The sequence below is a fragment of the Ailuropoda melanoleuca genome, chromosome 9, assembly GCF_002007445.2.
Source record: "Ailuropoda melanoleuca isolate Jingjing chromosome 9, ASM200744v2, whole genome shotgun sequence".
NCBI classification, from domain to species: domain Eukaryota; kingdom Metazoa; phylum Chordata; class Mammalia; order Carnivora; family Ursidae; genus Ailuropoda; species Ailuropoda melanoleuca.
The window spans coordinates 68,535,528-68,550,478 of NC_048226.1; the positions used below are offsets into that span (position 1 = coordinate 68,535,528).

Genomic DNA, 14,951 nt, shown 5'->3' on the forward strand with positions numbered 1-14,951 from the left:
TTTCTTTCTTTCTTTCTTTCTTTCTTTCTTTCTTTCTTTCTTTCTTTTTCTTTCTTTCTCAGATTTTATTTATTTATTTAAGAGAGAGCGAGAGAGAGAGGGAGTGAGCGAGAGAGAGAGCACAAGCCAGGGTTGGGGGCCGAGAGGCAGAGGGAGAAGCAAACTCCCTGCTGAGCAGGGAGCCTGATGCGGGGCTTGATCCCAGGACTCTGGAATCGTGATCTGAGCCAATGGCAGATGCCCAACCAACTGAGCTACTGAGGCGCCCCTAAGGCCTTATTTCTTGAGCTCGATGAGACTTGGTGGCTGATTAGTACAGGCTGATTGCCTTTGACCTCCCTGCTTTGCATTTCCTCTGTTCCCTACACCCCACAGCCTGATTTAGGACTCTCTGTTTTTGCTCCTTGGTGTCTGGCACAGCAAACATCTGTAGAATAAATAGAGGAATAAATGAATGAATGAAAATCTTGTACACTTGCCCTAACTTTACCTCTTAGCCGCTGTATCAAAGGATCTCTGTCTCTCCTGGGTTTCGGGGGTGGGGGAGGATTTTCCCAGGCCTTAGCACTATAGTCCATATATGTTTGATCTTCATAAATTGAGTGCCCATCAAGTTGAAGAATGCTGGCATCCTTTTGCCACATGATGGGTAGACACTATCTAAATTGAGTTTCAGTAGAAAACGTGAATGAAAAATAAAAATCTCAAGTCCCACCTCTCAGAAATGTTATTTCTTGTCCAGTACAGTTGGGTTTATCTCTGTCTTTTGGGATTATTTTCAGCTGTTTGTGTATGAATAGCTATAATAGAGGCAAAGTTTTAGGTAAACAGTAATCATTGAGAGCTAAACCATAAAAAGCCTTCTTATTTTATGGGAAGTTGACTTACATAACATGCGTATACCATAAAGTTGGAAGGACTGATGACAAAAATTATCCAAAAAGTTTTTGAAACATTGAAAAAAGTTAAAACTAAAAAAGATGAAGTTTGACGGGATTAAATTAAAGCTCTGCATTTAGGCTTAAAAAAAATCAATTGCACAAGCAGAGGGTGGGAGAAAGCGGGCTTGGAAGCTGTTCATATGGAGAAAGTCAATTATAACTGACTCAAATGTTCAGCCAATGGTATGATGGTGTTACTTTAAAAATTAATGCATTTAGATTACTTTCAAGACACCAAGGTTTGGACTTAGAAAGTAGAAGTTCCTTTTGCTCTCTCAAATCAGTCTGTTGTGTCAAGGCACCACCTTCTAAGACTATCTGCAGGCCAGAGCACATCAGTGATTGTCAAACTGTGGGTTGCCACCTATAAGCGAGTATAAAATCCACTTAGCAGACAGCAACCAGCCTTTCAAAAAGTAAAACAGAACACAATAGAGTACTGCTTTCTGGAATTTCTGCTTCCCTTACATCATGTATATGTGTACTGATGATACATTCTTTCTGTGGGTCGTAGTCAACCAAGTTCCAGAAACACTGATCTAGGGGAAGCTATCCAGATGGTGAGAGGGTTGGACACCTGGTTATTTAAGAAACAGGTGCGACAATCAGGACTGTTTAGCTTGAAAGGGAGAAGACTACAGGATGACATAAGAGCTGTCTTCCAATCGTTGAAGGATTGTCATGAAGAGGAGAGAATGGCTTTGTTCTCTGTTATTTCAGGAGACAGGGGTTCAGGGGAGGGAGTTTTGAGATCATTACCCAGATAAACTATCTGACAATCGGAGCTGTCTATCAACGGAACTGCAAAATAACACATTCTAAAAGTGCTTAAGCATAAGACGGGAGACCATCTGTCAGGGTTACTGTGGCGGAGATTCTTACATCGGGAGAGAGGCTGAATTAGACATCTCTGAATGTCCCTTTCAACTCAAAGATTTGACCATTCTATTTTCTCCTGTGGGCGTGTCTGAATCTCATAAGTTATTTGTTTCAGATCAGGTAATTCATTCAGCTGACACCTGAACTACTGCTTCTCTTGTACGCTCATCACATTCTGCGTCACACCATTTAATTTTTAGACATGTCATAGCTGTTATTTAACAGATGACATTACTAAGATCAATTGGATACTTGGGGTGGAGTGAGATGGGATGTAGGCCTCCTGAATTCTAGGCTCCGGCAGCCTCTCAACCCTGAATATCAGCACTGACACTGCTCAGGCTGTGACTGCTGGGGTCCCACCTCAGGATCTGTTCTCTTCTCGCTTATGAGAGAACTTTCAGTTTTTACCTGGCCATGACCACCTGCTGTAAACACCAGTGTCTTCCAAGCTCCCTTGCAGCTAAATATGGTTAACTGGACTCAATTATGTCCAAGTAATACGCATGGAAGGCAGTTGCCGGAAAACTTGCCAAAAAGAAAGCTGCTATGTGTGGGGCGCCTGAGTGGCTCAATCGTTAAGCGTCTGCCTTTGGCTCAGGGCGTGATCCCGGAGTTATGGGATCGAGCCCCACATCAGGCTCCTCTGCTATGAGCCTGCTTCTTCCTCTCTCACTCCCCCTGCTTGTTGTTCCCTCTCTCGCTGGCTGTCTCTATCTCTGTCATATAAATAAATAAAATCTTAAAAAAAAAAAAAAAAGAAAGCTGCTATGTGTCCTTGGGTCCTTAGTCTCCTCCGTTTTCCCTTCCCCCTTCCTGTTGGGTGGATCTCAAACAGCCATCTTGAACTGGGAGGCGGAAACCATGCATCAAGGATGGCGGAGCCTGGGTCCCTGAAACCATGTAATTGCCATAACAGCCCTAGAGTGGTTCTTCCATAGGACGAAAGAGAAGGAAACTTCTGTCATCTTTAAGTCAATGTTATACGCAGTTGAAGCCAATCTCAATTGATAAGCAGTGTCTTTCTTTTGCATGTGGACATTGGGTATCCTGCGCTATTTGCTGTAAACCTGACAGGATACTAGATCTTCTGAAGTTAGAATTTTGGCATCTTAACATCTTTCATAATAGGCGAACACCTAAAACAGGGCCAGTTTCTGTCTAGGTGTTCGCAGGGTTAAAATGGGGTATATTTGCAAGCAAATCGCTCTTTTAGTACATTAAACGCTTCCTTCCTTAGTAGCCCTAGTTAATGAGACTTCCAAAGCTTCCTGACTCAGGCATTTGGAGAATTGGACCCACCCATTGGCCTTCTCCCCTTCAGACAATTTTTGCAATAACAACATTCCCCTTCCTCTTTTTCTAGTCTCAGTTCACCCTTGCAACCAAACTCGACCTTGGTTTACCATCCTTTTCACCACTTAACTGCTATAAAATGGGGCTTTAGGTGACAAGGATTCTGGGCAGGGCCCGGATTTTAAAGAACACAGGGAACTTGTACAACCGTTTCCATTCTCTCAGGAAAGGGGGAGTCTGAGATTCCCCCTTGCATGGTCATACAAACAGGCCAAAAGTTTCCGTCAGAGTCCTTGTGCAAAGAACAAAGAATGATGTGTAAGACCTGAAGATGGAACTCTTCTATTTCTGCTGCTATTGTCTCTTTTCAGATTTGCAGCAACGAGGAGAATCTGCTAGATCTTCCGGTCAATCTGATTCTCTTCTGTTGTAACTTTCTCTCGTAATTTGAAATGACTGTGATGTTTGAGGATTAGAGTAGACTTCTTGATTCCCTGTTCAGAGCTCAACCCATAGTGGTATTCAGTAGTCCCTGGTGGTTGTGTTTTGGAATCAATTTGATATACTGGAAGTTGATATCACACATACATGTCCTTCATAAACTTATACTGTTAGAACAGAGAAAAAGTAATAGAAAGGCAAGTCGTTGAATTGGGGCAGTGATTCGCCTAGCAGCCAGAGTTCTGTTGATGCCCTGAGCTGGAAGGATTTAAGGCACTACAGAGCCTTGATCTAAAATCTGAGGTTCTGCCAAGATTTCTTTTAAAAGCGCATTTTACTTAAGAGTAAAAAAAAAAAAATCCACATATTTAAATGACATTCTATGCATATACCATAGGAGAAAAAGAATTATAATCCACTGAATAGCATAGCTAAAAATGTTTATTTCAAAGACAATCCAGAGTCTCTATAAGAAAGTTCCAAATTGGACTAAGAGTAGAATAAACATGGCTTTTGCAAAAGCATCTGGTGTGGTCTGGCAGAGCCAATAGTGCTGCTCGAAGCAATCTCCATAGCCACCTCGCACTTCCATTTTCTTTAGTGCCTCAAAAATACAGTTAAAAATCACGTTTAAAAGACTCATTCCTAGTGAGGCATTCAAGAAATATGAGATCTCTAAAATCTGACTCTGTAACACACACACTCTCACGCTCACACTCTTCTCTCTTCCCCCATCGCTTTCTTTGAAGTCGACTACCAGGCTCTCATTCTCATAAGAAAAACAAAGGGAGAAACCCAGGAAAGCAGAGCTGCCTTACTTCTCAGATCAAATCCTTTTGAAGGATTTTTCTATTTTTGGTGAATACCTTTAACATGAGCGATAGATGACAAAACCACAATAACTAAATAGCCATCAAAAATGAATTGTGTCAAGTGGTTAGGGCAGGAATCCTTGGGCCCTCTCTGGCACCTCCCTGTCACTTTGGGCCGCTCAGATTTCACCCTGGTTCAGCTTCCCAAGCTCTAAAGGGGAAAGCACTTCCTGCCTCTCGAAGGTAGAAATGCATACTTGTCTTGATTTAAAGGAAGTCTATCCTCACTACCACACACGTGAGCACCAGAATCATTTTGAGCCCGAAGAGCTCAGTGATCTTAATACAACAAAATCCTAGTGGAACAGAAAACACTGATGCTCACGGAAAGAAAGTTTACTTCTGTAGAGTCCGCATGAAATCATCACACGGGCCAGATCGCATTTAAATGAGATGTCTCTGAAATTCCTCAGCTTGAAAAACTTCACTTATGGGAGTTTGCTGTCAAAGACTGCGTTTCTCTCCTGCCGCTGCAGAAGCCTCCATTACTCACTCTCACCCTTGCCCCTCCCAGGTGACTCCACCCAACGCCATCACCAAGTAAGGCAATCCTGCAAGTGAGTTTTCCTTCTATTTACTGGAATTATTTAGTGAACAGGAGGGTTTTTAAAGGAATAGATGGTTCTCTTTCCTTTTTGACACTCTTGACTCATCAGCCAGAGAGAGGTTTGGAAGCCTAGAAAACAGTGGTTCTCAAACTTGGCGCACAGCAAAATTACTCAGGGAAATGTAAAAATACTGATGACTGATTTACGGGGGTAGGCACTGGGATTTGTTAAAGTTCCTCAGGTGTGTGTATTTGGGGCCGGGGGAGGTGTTGAGAACCACTATTAGCTCTTAAAATTTGTGCTCCTTTAATCCGAGAAGCCACAGTCGATAGTAAAATTAGCTGTCACTAAACTGAGCACTCCCGGGGCCAAGCACTCTGGTGAGTGCTTCACACGCATGATGTCATCGTATCCTCCCCACAACTGCATGTCAGGCCCTAGTGATAATCTTCATCATCGGTCTAATGCAGCCAATATTTATTGAATGCCACTGTTGTTCTAGGCACCACTGTGAAAACCCAGATGAGTAAGACATGGTTCATGTCCTTGAAAAGTTAATGATAACAGGGACTCATGACAACCATAATATAATGAAGAATGCTTTTCATGAGAGAGTTCAAATTACTCACAAGGTTCAGGGGAGGGCGTGCATACTACAGATGGTGGGTACCAAGAAGGGTGACACCGTAGGCTCAGTGGTGTGCCAGAGCCAGCTCATTCTGGTTTCTGAGAACTGATAGTGAAATTTTCAGAAATGCTGTGAGTCAGTCGAAGTCAGTTTGGTAGCTTGGGATTGGCCTTGGTGGGAATATTACCACTATGAAAACTGGCAAAATGCTACAAAGTCAGGCTCTTTCTGTTCACAGAGCTGGTTGTTCAATATTTACCAGCACACCACTGACGGATCTTAAAAGATGTGAAGGATTTCATCCTGAAGAGGGGGCATGTGCCAGGTAGAAAGAAGAGTATGATGGAAGACAAAGAATTGGGAGAGAATTCAAGCTTGCTCAAGTAGGAAAGAATAGTCTAGTTGCCTGGAGTAGGATACATATGGGGCAGTCACTGGCAATACAGCTGAAAAGCTGAGGGAAGACTATACTAGTCAAGTCTGAAGCTTCCATGTAAAATGTCTAATAGAGTCTGACACACAGTAGGTGCTTAGAAAAAGTGTACACCTTTCCCCCCCTTTTCTTTCTCAAAGTTCAAACTTTTGACATCTAAGGCTCCCTGTAAAAACCCCATGAGGGAGGTGTTTTTTTAATGATGAGACTGAGGATCAGAAAGATTAAGAAACGGGGCGAGAACCATAATTAATCACTGAGTCTTCAGGCAGCAAAGGGAGGGGCAGAATCACTCTGAGGTGGTGACTGGGAGGATGGAGGGACCATCTGCAGAAATGGGGAGTACAGAATGAGGGGGAACCTGGCAGCAAGAGTGGAGTCTGGGAGAGAAGTAGGGGTTAGAGGTATGGTTGGAAGGCCACTACCCAGGGATTGGTGAACAGGAGCCTCCGTTCCATTTCTTTCTTCCCTTTTCTTTCTTTCTTTCTTTCTTTCGGGTTATTTATTTATTTTAGAGAGAGAGAGAGAGAGAGAGAACATGTGTGCAGGAGCTCGAGTGGGGGGAGGGGCAGAGAGAGAATCCCCAAGCTGACTCCCTGCTGAGTGTGGAGCCTGGAAGTGGGGCTCAATCTCACAACCCTGAGATCATGACCTGAGCTGAAATCAAGAGTTGACTGCTTAACCGACTGAGCCACCCACACACCCTCTCCCCTCCCACTTCTTAGGATCTAGTGGGTGTGAAGAGCCCTGGTTTCTCTTGTTCTCATTCCCCACTTGGAGGCTGGGAGGCCCTTCACTTTAATCTGTAGCAATTTTAGGGATCATAGATCAATGGTAGCTCCCCAAAAGTATAAGGATTCTGGGGAGTGCGCATAACGTCCCTGGAGGTTTAGGCCAATCTCTGGAAGCTAGGATGCTTCTTGGGAGTATTGAGCCATACCGGACTCTGGAACTTTCAGACATGACTTCAGTGTTCATGGTGGAAAAACTCTGAACCAAGTTTTTCTGCCTCTCAAAACCAGAAGTACCTGACCTTTGGCTAAGAGAATGAGACGGATTTACTGAATCCATCCCAGTTATGCCTGACCACCCGATGAGGGCTAGCTGAAGGGAGGAAAAAAACTGCCCTTCATCTCCCTGTAACTGGCCCATGGCAGACAGTCCACCCCGGGAGAATTCCATTAGTTGAGCTTAACGACTGGGTTTGAGGGTGGGAATAGTCTTTCTTAGAAGTAGCTATTCTCTTCACATCTCAGCACTGGTGGAAGGCCCAACCTGAGGATTCTCCTGCCACATCTTTTTTTTTCCTCATTTTTTAAAAGTAGGCTCCACACCCAACATGGGGCTCGAACTCACAACCCCAGGATAAAGAGTCCCATGCTTTACTGACTGAGCCAGCCATGCACTCCATCTCTTGCCACACCTTGGACAAACTCCTGAAGTACAAAGACTCTCCAGGTGTGGAGAACCCCACTTTCTTCTAAAACCTGACACACTCTGAGGAACATCTTTTCATCCTAGATTGCATTTCAAAATTTCTGGGTACAGATTGTTCCAATTAAATTCTTAAATGTCAAAAGTTTCTTAAAATAAAACTCCTTAAAATAAACTAAATCAGCCGTTCTGGATTACAGCCAACATAAATCAAAGTACCTCACCAGATGGGGATTCTGTAAACTAAAGGTAAAAACAGTTGTTCACAGCTCAGGGCCCGCTGAAAAAAGCAAAAGGCACGGGATAGGTCATTTTTCCCTTTCAAATTGTTTTTCAAAACACGGGGTTACATCCTAATAAATGAATCGTGCTTCCTGCAGCACCTGCTCACAGAAACCCCAAAATATGTCTGTGACATTCTGGAAAAAAAGCTGTAGTCCAGTTAGCAAAACAACTGATTTTATTGAGAGTGAGAGAGGAATCCAGCAGCTGCGTGTCTAACCTGGAGAGAAGCGTGTGGGATCCCTCACTCCAGTCACCGTCAGCCTGAATGAGGCCATCAGCAAGATGCCACCTGACCTGAGCCAGCAAGCATGGTCCCACTCCCCACGCCACCGAGACCTAGCGGGGTGCTTGGCACCAACAGAACACAGCTCTGCTAGGAGGGTTTCCCATACAACCGCTGACTGTACCACAAACAGAAACCCTGCATTGAGCCCTGAGCTCTTGTCCTGCAAGCAAAACACAGTTGTTTGGAAAGAAGTGCTTTCTAATAACCGAAGAAAAGTGATGCCATCACATATCTTGCTACCCTGCTGGGTGGGGATCCTGTGAGCTGTCAGCACCAATACGGGAGAAGTGGGGTGGGAAATGACCCAGGCCAAGGTCGGACACAGACAAGAACAGAGGCAACTGTCCAGGCCTGGGCTGTGGAGCTGTCAGCACCACGTGCATTGAGCAAGGTCAGTGTGGAGTCAACAGCCCGAGCTGCCAAGCGGGGACAGGGGTACTTGGGTGGCGGACAGAAGGGGTAAAGAGGCCAACTAGGGAACAGGGAGACCCCTCTACTTTCTTTGCCTGGCTCACCACTGGGTATCCTTTGGGCCTGGGCTCAGACCTCATTTTCTTAAGGCAGTCCCCAGTGCAGGGTCAAGTGCCCTCATTCACTCTCCTATCACCCTGTGAGTCTCCTACAGAGCACTCATAATTGAAGTGATTTATTGATGATTAATTATGCAGTCCTCCCTGCTAGAAAACTCGATGATGTGGGCCTGGGTCACATCTGTCTTCTTTATGGCTGCATCTCCAGGATCCAGCATGGTGAGTGGCCCACTGTCAGCCCTCGGGACATCTCTTTGGGAGGAAGAAAAGATTAATAAAGGGCACACAGGAGAACAGAGGGCTGGAGGGAGGTGCACACAGAGCTTGGTCCCGTTGGGGATCTCCTTTCTGAAAGCCGTGGGCAGACTCGCCATCGTGGGTGGGCGTGGCTGACCCAGCCCAGCCGCTGACCCGTGTGGTCAACGGTCAAGTGCAGATGGTTGAGAAACCTGAAACATGAATCTCTCCTGGAAAAATTGTCTCATTTTATTTCTTGGTGTTTCGTCTCTTGACGAGGTTTTTTCTTTCTCCAGTGTTCTGAGATGATAACATGCTGTAACTTGAACTATATAGATACTTCTCAAGGATGACAGGATGTTGAAAGAATGTAGTTAAAATGCTCATTAGGGATCATCTACGGTTGTGAAGAACAGGGTAGAGGAACAGACTCTCTCACTCTTTGAATTTACCCAACAGAATTTTGCCAAAACAGGATGAACCTCTAAAAAAAAAAAAAAAAGCATTTATAATCCCATTCGGACAAAATCTAATAAAAGACACCTGAAGGATACAGGCAAAGAAACAGCTCTAAGAAGCCTGCATTTGACAGGAAGAGACGTTTAACAATAGCTTTGATACACATAGAATTATTGTTGTTGGCTATCGAATCAGTGGCAGATGGAAACCCAAGAGTGGAAAGGTGACTGGGACAATGGGTTTGGGACTATTAGCTGGGGGGGGGAAGCAGCGCTCTTTATGTTTTAATGTTTTCACAATTTATCAGGTTGAGTAGATCTGAAGTGGGCGACTGGATTCTGCTTTTTTAACCAGCTCTCAAGTGATGTCCCTGCAGGTGTATTTTGGACCACGAGGAGCAAGGCTGTGGAGCGCTGCAAGAGGATGGGTTGCTGGGGAGGAAAACACGGGTGAAAACAGGGAACTCGTGGAGCAGAGACTCCATCTCTGGGAATTTTGCCTTTCCCTGTAGTCTCTTGTGCGCTTCAAGCGCTCATGTCTTTCTGTTTTACTTAGATTCTTCAGGCTGCAAGAAATAAAGGGTCACTCGACCTCGTTCAAGGGCTGAGGTTGGTGGTGAAGAAACGGCAAAGCAGTGAGGGTGATGGAGACTTCTGGAACACAGGGTGTGTGGACCAGCCAGGCCTTGAAGAGACTGGAACCCGACATCGTGGGGAATCCGGGGCAGCTGGAGGGCATCAGGGCAGGGATTTGTGGAATTTGTCACCCTCTTGCTATTCCTCAAAGGGCTTTCCTCTAACTCACAGCTTTTACCCCCCTGTGTTTCCTCATGACTTCTGCTTGTTCACAGCCTCCCCAGTGCCGCCTCTGACCCATAGCCCATGTCGGCTTCCTTTCAGCATCTCTCCAGCTGAGGGCAGGGCCCCTCTCGTTCTTCCTCCAGGCTCCCAGGAGCGAGGACAGGACTGGCTTCACTCGTGTCAGGTGGAACTGGCCACTTGGCTTCTCTTCCCTTGGGTCAGGTGGAGCCCAGGGAGAGGATGGACATGGAGATGGCCAGGAGGTCTGACCTGGCTGCCAGGGGGCAGGTGCATGTCATGTTCCTGGAAGGGTGAGTGTGTGTGTGTGTGTGTGTGTGTGTGTGTGTGTTGGGGGGGCATGGTATTTGCCCCCTCCAGGAAACCCAGGGCTGGATTTCCAGCTTTTGTAGTCCCTGGAGAGTTACTTGCTCGTGGTTACTCTCTGAGGCAAAAAATAATCTTTCTTCAGAAAAGCATTGGGAGACTTCCTATTTGGAAAGTTCTGGTCTGTTCTCGTGAAGGTGGGGGAGGGATTGTTCATTTTGCAGTTTTTAAAGCGTCGATGGTTTTCTGAAGCCTTCATTGAGGCGAAACCCCGGATCCTTTCCCACCCCTACTGCCTGTGGTGGGCGACTGGCTTGGGGTCCGTTGGTCGCTGCTCCTCGTGCTGGGCTATGGGAGGTGCACCCATGTGTACGCGCACATGCACCATCTACCCAGTCCTTCTACGACTATTTATTGATCCCTCAGTGTGCCAGGCACTAAAATCAGGCCTAGAGATACAGCAGTGAACAAAAAAGAACATCTCTGCCCTCATGGAGCTTATGTTGTAGTGGGAGAGGCAATGGATAAATATAGCAAAAACATCAATTCTACATTATGTTAAAAGGTGATAGGTACTTTGAGGGAAAAGTTACCGCAGAGTTTAGGGATTAGGGAGTACTGGTGAACGAGAAAGTTGGGTTGAGATTTTTAGTAGCGTTGGGAGGATAGGTGTCATTTAGAAGCCGACATCTGAGCCAAGCCTAGGAGGAGGTAAGGGAAGTCTTGAGGATTTTGCAATATCCCTTAGGACAAGACACTAGAGGTACCTTGGAGTCTTGTGAAATCAGTCCCGAAAACACAGGGAATAAACAATGGAGGAGTAAGAGTGTGACACATCGGGAATATTCTATGGCCATGCACCAAGAATGGCCCAATGGAAATATTTTAGGCACAGCGGCAGTGAGATTTGAGAAAGAAGGGTCACAGCAATAATATGGGAAATAGTGACAAAATCGAGGTTCACTTCAGTGTATTATTCTTTCCACTTTTTTTGTAGTTTTGAAAAATTCAAAATAGTTGGGAAGATCCTCAGCGAGGACAATGGTATTGTGGTTATGGAGGACAATGGCTTTATTATTAGGAGGTAAAGTATTTAGGGGTAATGTGTCATGATGTCTGCAACTTTCTAGCAAATGGTACTTAAAAATACCTTACAGAGACAGAGATAAAGCAAATGCAGATGGCCCGATGTCGCTGATTTCGAATGGAGCTTAAGAGTGTACTATAACGTACCATTCCTGCGACTTTCCTATAGATGTGAAAATTTTCAAAATAAAAGGTTAGATTTCACTCTTAGGTATTTACTCAAAAGAAATGAAAATGCACGACTATACATAGATTTGTACGTGAATGTTTGTAGCAACATTATTCATCATAGCTCCAAACCGGAGCCATTCCAAACGTCCATCGGTTCTTAAGGGTTAAACAAAACGTGGCGTGTCTATGCAGTAGACTACAACTCAGCAACGGACTGATTCTGATATACATGCTACCAAGGGGTTCAACCTCAGAGACATTACGCTCTGTGAAGGAAGCTAGAAGCAAAAGACTCCACATTAGGTCATTTCAATTATGTGACCATCCAGAAAGGGAATAGGGCATGCAGATCAGGGGTCACCTAGGCCTGCGGTGAAAGTGGGGATTGACTGCAAACACATACGAGAGAACTTTCTGGGGTGATGGAAATGTTCTAAAACTGGTTTGTGGTGATGACTGCGCAACTCTATACCTTTACTAAAAATTCTCACACTGTAAGCTTCTAGTGGGTAAATTTTGTGGCATGTAAGTTATGCCTTTATAAAGGTGTTGAAAACAAAGTTAAGAAAAGCCTTGAAGTTCATTTCTCTACCTGGGAATCTGATGGTGAGACTTTATTCATCCAACAGATATCTTTTTGAGTCCCACTGTGTGCCAGGTACGGTGTGCTAACCCCTGGGGGTTTCGTTTTTGAGGTCTGATAAGCTTTATGAGCTATTTGTTTGGCCTGTTTTCTATGAGACCTGCCTGGGGATAGAGGTATGGCCTACATAACCCGTACCTCCTTTGCTGCTTGCTTTGTTTGAGTTCTACCAAAAGCAAAGTCTGAGATGAATGTGAGTTATTTATTTGGCAGGTATAGTGGGTAACATGACGGCCTCAAAAAGATATGTTGGCACCCTAGGCCTCACAACCGGTGAATGTGACATTGGAAAAAGAATCTTTGCAGATGTGATTAACTTAAAGATCTCAAGATGTGAAATCATCCTGGATTGCTTGGGCAAGTCCCGAATCCAAGGACCAGTGTCCTTAGAAGAGACAGAAGAGGAGAAGACAGGGACAGAGGAGGAGAAAGCCACATGGAGACAGGGACAGAGATTGGAGGGACGCAGCCAGAAGCCAAGGAACACCTGGAGCCGCGAGAAGCTAGAAGAAGCAAAGGAGGATTCTCTTCTAGAACCTTCAGAGGGAGCGCAGCCACCACCCCGACTGTGGACTCATGGTCTAGAACTGGGAGACTGTGAATTTCTGTCATTTTAAAGCCACTGAATGTGTTGGGATTTGTTATGACAGCCCAGTAAATGAATCCAGCAGGTGATTGTAGTGAGGGAGTGAGGAGGTTAGACACAGAAGGGAGGCAAGCCAATCAAGTGAATGTAGAGCAGAGCATCTCTGCCCCAGGGGCCCTTCCGAGAAATGGTGAAGAAGGGGTCAGAAGGCTTGCGCATCCACCAGCCCACTCCTTGATGGTTAAAGGTAGCTTTCTATTATTAATATAGTTTATTAATAGTTAATGGAAGGTTCTCATGTTCCCGTTACAGCCGTCTCACGTGTGAGCTCTACAACCCTACACTAAATGCACCATCTCCTTGCACATATGCCAGAAATGCTGCCAGGTGCTTCATGTGGAGCCCGGAGCTCCTGACTTCAGCCCTCAGGGCACCCAGCTCAGTGTGGAAACACAGCAGGTGAACCATTGGGGTTCCCATTCCCTTTCTCTGTCGCTCCTCCTGCCTCTTGGTCCCGGTTGTAGTCACTGCCAAGCAGCGCTTCCCGCAGCTTTGGTTTTTGCCTGCCTGTTCTTTGTTGCTCCCAGCCGGCAATGTTCTTTTTTTGTTTCTCTTCTTCCCGTTTCTCTCCGTGGAAAGCTGCAGTGCCTTTGGCCAAGACTGGGTGGGGAGCTCTCAGTGCCCGTCTGTATCATTTGATAAAGCTCCCAACATCAGACTTGGTATTTTGTTTCCCGCTTTGCTGACCGGTGGCCTGGTCACCACCACCCCAATGAGGGCTCCAGGGTACCAGTTAGCACAGAATACATGTGCATATCTGAAATGAAACATGAAAATGTATCTGGTCATATTAGAACTCAGCTCCTCCTTCTCGGGCTGGGGAAGCTCCGGGAAATGGCACGTCTTTGCTTGCGGTTCTCACCCAGGCCTCCTGGGCATGATCCTGGCTCTGGCCTTCCTCTTTGCTTGGCTGTTTATCTCTCCTATGAGCTGAAACCAGGACGGAAGAGCATCTAGAAGACTAAGGGAATTTAGTTTCTAGCCGTCTTTGGCTTGAATCCTTCTGGCACCGTCTGACAAGCCAAAATAGCATCTGCACTAATAGCATTATCTTAGCTGGAAGAAGTGATTTTTTTCAAACACTCTAATAATAATAGCTCCTATCTACTGAGTGTTTGCACACGCCAGGCTCTGTGATAACTGCTTGGCATTCTTTATCAATTTTAATCCTCACAACAATCTTATAAAGTCATTTCTTTATCATCCTCACTTCACAGGTGAGGAAACGAAGATGTGGGGGCTTCAAGCCCGTATCTGGAGCTGCGTGGGGGGAGGAGCTAAAATTCAAGCTGAGGTCTGATTTCAGAACACGTGTGTTGAACCTTCCAGGTGTGTGGACTTAGATCACAAAAACCCTTGTCTTTTGTTCGTTTGCAGAGTTAAATGGAGACATTGAAAAAGCAACGGCTTCTGCAAGTGTCCTTAGAAAACCCCAGTGTCAGGAGCCAGGTCCGTCAGTCCGTGCAAATAAAGCAATGGGACGCCGGCCAGCCTGAGAGCGGGCTTTTGCTGTTCAGGAAGCCAGTACTGCCTCTAAATGGAGATCTGCTGCAATGGGCACTGGAAGAAGAGAGTGAACACTTCGGGCCATGGAGGTGAAGGCAGATCGAGGCCTGAGCATTGCAAAGACCACGAAGGGCACAAATGAGAATGAAACTCAAAGCATAGGAGCCTGGTACTCTTGGGGGCATGGGAAGAGATGGGCGGACTGTTGGCATTCCAGGCCCCATGATATGGGGTCCCTGGTGCATGGGGTGTCAGTGAAACAGTGGTAACCTGACCCCTCATCCGGTCAGATGGGAAGGCTTCCACTGTGAGAATTCTGGCCCAGCATGTTCTCTGCCTGAGTGTGGCTTGGCCTCCTGTCTCTCCTGGATGTCTGGCTTTTATCACATAGGGACAGAGGAGAAAAATAAATTGGGTATATGGATAACATTTAAGTGACTCTGCAAAGTTTTGTGGCAACATGGACCTGTTTCAAGAATTATTTTTAACTGCAGACATTTGGTCCC

The 14,951-nt window shown here is 45.6% G+C and overlaps 2 long non-coding RNA genes across 5 annotated transcripts in view; one reads left to right on the forward strand and one right to left on the reverse strand.

The window, feature by feature from the left end:
- Positions 1–7,893: 7,893 nt before the first annotated feature.
- LOC105241955 overlaps positions 7,894–14,951 on the reverse strand; it is a 118,399-nt gene continuing 111,341 nt past the window's right edge. For 3 of the 4 annotated variants that reach the window (XR_004627859.1, XR_004627856.1, XR_004627855.1), the window contains one exon: positions 13,172–13,696. This is a non-coding gene — a long non-coding RNA (uncharacterized LOC105241955). Of the gene's footprint in view, positions 9,295–13,171; positions 13,697–14,951 lie in introns of those variants that run through there. The other variant, XR_004627857.1, reaches the window with a different exon arrangement.
- Positions 9,302–14,615, forward strand: LOC117803778. The gene is made up of 4 exons (XR_004627862.1): positions 9,302–9,934; positions 10,120–10,380; positions 13,192–13,338; positions 14,317–14,615. It is a non-coding gene; the product is annotated as an uncharacterized LOC117803778 (long non-coding RNA).